The following is a 3,152-nucleotide window of genomic DNA, read 5'->3' on the forward strand; positions in this document are numbered from 1 at the left end:
CCCCGGCACTAAGCTATTTTTAGCCTCCGAGACCCTTGCCCCACCCCCAGAAAGGTCACCTTTGCAGACCAGCCAACCCCTCTCAAGCCTGCCAAACCCCCCATTCCAGAAGCTGCTCTCAGGGCCAGTTTTACTGACATTTGCTGGTGCTGGGAGTCAATGGAAGTAAGTTGGGGTGGGTGGAGGGCCAGGCGGGATTGAGGGGGTTGGTTTGTAGGGAGAGGGGGTTGTTCACCTGGGGATGGAGAGGGTTGGGGGGTTAAAAATAGACCCTGGTCTTAGGGGAGAAAGAGCCACCCATCACGCTAACCCCTCCAGAGCCACCATTTCCCCCAGTTGTCTGCCCCCCCACCCCAACTTACTTCCATCAGCCCCTAGGGATCAGTGAATGGCAGTAAAACAAGCCCTGGGAGTCATTTTCAGGACTGAAAGAAGTGTGGCAGCATCAGGGGGAAGGGGGGTGGGATGGGGGACTGAGGGGACCAATAGTGGGTTGGTGGGATCAGAAAGCCTCTCCAATCCTGCCAACCCTGCCCCCAAATCTTCCCAGACCTCCTCCATGGACCCTGGTAGCCTCTCCAATCCCACCAAACTGTTCTGGATCCTACCAAGCCCTGAGAAGCCCCCACTTGCCCTCCTGATCCCCCAAGCCCCTCAGTGGACGATGCGTGCCTCCCCACTTCTTCCCAAGCCCCACCCACAGACCCCACCAGCCCCCAATCTCTTTCCAACCCTCCCTGCAGACCCTAATTGCCCCCCTAATCCCCCCCAAGCCCTCCCCAATTTAGCTTAGATTGGGTGGCCATTTTTAAATTGAATCTAACCTCCCCCTAACCTCCCTGGATGTCTATATGTATCCAAATGTTGAAATGACTACCAGACTCTATAACTACATCTTCAGACCAACGGAATTGGTTAAATATGTATGACTGAGATCTATATCTGTATCCATTACTCCTGAAATGCATTTTGAGCATACTATATATTGATAGAAAACACTGACTGAGAATAGTGTGTAAAGGGCTTGTGAAGGGAATGATGTAAGATGTAATTTATAACTCCAGAGATGGCTACACTGCAAGAAAGTGTGTTCTTAACTCAGTTAAAATAGCAGTGAAGACAAGGTAATCTGGGGATAGGTGGTCCCTCAACGCTTGGAGTGCAGCCCTGGCTCTGAGCGCAGCCTGGGTGAGCAGAGCCCAGTGGTGGGAGACTCTGCAGCCCCATGGAGCTGAGTCTGGTGGTGGGAGGCGGGGCAAAGCCACTGGCCAGCGCTGTGCTCAGAGCCACGGCTGTGCTCTCAGTGGCTCTTCCACTGGCTCTCCCACCACCTCCTGCTGCTAGGCTGAGATCCATGGGGCTGGTAAAGCCGCTCAGAGCACAGCCCTGGCTCTCCCCCACCTCCCGCCACTGAGTTTCAATCTGAGTGGCTCCACCAGTCCCACAGAGTTGAGCCTGGTGACAGAGGCAGCGGGAGGCAGGGGAGAGCCACTGGCCAGGGCTGTACTCAGCAGCTCCGCCACTGGCTCTCTACTACCTCCCACTGCCAGGCTCAGCTCCATGGGGCTGCGGAGCCTCCAGCAGCCAAGCTGTGCTCGGAGCCAAGGCTGCACTCCAAGTGGCTCTACCAGCCCCATGGAACTAAGTTTTGTGATGGGAGGCGGAGGGAGAGCCAGTGGTGTAGCCACTTAGAGCATAGCCCTGGTGAGCACAGCCTGGCAGCGGGAGGCTCCACAGCCCCACAGAGCTGAGCCTGGCAGTGGAGAGACAGTGGCAGAATCATTTGAAGTGCAGCCCTGGCTCTGAGTGCAGCCCTGGCCAGTGACTCCGTCCCGCCGCCGGCTGCCAGGCTCAGCTCCATGGGGCTGCAGAGCATCCCACCACTGGGCTGTGCTCACCAGGGCTGCACTCAAATTGGCTCCGCCACTGGATCTCCCACCATGTCCAGCCACCCGCCCGAGCTCCTTGGGGCTGGTGGAGCCACTTGGAGTGCAGCCCAGCAGTAGGAGGCAGGGAGAGCCAGGGCTGTGCTCTGAGTGGCTCTGCTAGCCCCACAGAACTCAAATTGCCCTCCCAGCACTGCTGGACTCTTCCCAGGGGTGCAGGCCCCCAGATCTGCACACAGGATGACAGGAGGCTGCCAATGGTGCCTGGGGCCAGCAGCAGCACCAGTCTTCCCGGTGCTAGGTGCAGACTGCACCCAGCGCCGGTCCCAGGCAGCAGCGGTAGTCTCCTGTCATCCTGTGCACAGATCTGGGGGCCTGCACCCCTGGAAGGAGTCTGCCACAGCCCCACAGTGCTCCTGGGGGCACGGGACAGATCTGCGTGCGAGATAACAGGAAGCTACCGCTGCTGGCAAGTGACACGAGTTTTGCTTTTAGCAGTTTGAGGTGTGGTTTCCCAGAAACCCCTGCACCTATCTCTTTGAAACTTGGAGACTTCATGCCCTCAGAAGGGGCTATGACCCCTGCAATTTTCATCAAAACCAGGCAAGAAATGACAAAGTTATAGGCATTTTCATGATTCCCCACTATAGCCTAGGGGCAAAACATCGAAATGCGTCGAAACAATGAAACACTTTCGACTAAATGAAACAGAACAGTGCTTCAAAATGAAAAGAAATGATGAAATGAAACACTGTCCCATCAAAATGGTGAAACAGAAGTCAAAACAAAACCGTGCTATTTCGCACAGCCCTAGAAAATAGGTTGAGAACCACTGCTCTAATCACACCTTTGTGACTTGGAGAGAAAATTGTTGCAAGTTTCCATGAACAAGTCTTTGTATAGATAGACTTGGGGGGCTGTGGGGTATGAACACCTTAAGTTTAAGACCACAGGATACCCACAGCTTGAACCCAAGCTGTTAACCCTAACTAGTACCAGATTAGCTTCTATTCACTGTTTGTTTTACCAGAGCTGCCTCAAACAGGTACACCAGCCTGAAGTCAGAACACGTTATTGTTTCTTTGCAGCACTGACATCCCTTGCAAATTATTTACTACTGTAATACCATTAACAGATCATATATTAGCATATCTTGTAACCAATGCTATCAAAAATAGTCAGAAAGGCAGCCCTTCCCAGTAAAGGAAGGAGTCCCCTCAGTTGTGACCCCTATCCTCAATCAGCAATGGGAGGAGAGAGGGAAAG

The sequence above is a fragment of the Alligator sinensis genome, unplaced genomic scaffold (genome assembly GCF_000455745.1).
Source record: "Alligator sinensis unplaced genomic scaffold, ASM45574v1 scaffold312_1, whole genome shotgun sequence".
Taxonomy (NCBI): domain Eukaryota; kingdom Metazoa; phylum Chordata; order Crocodylia; family Alligatoridae; genus Alligator; species Alligator sinensis.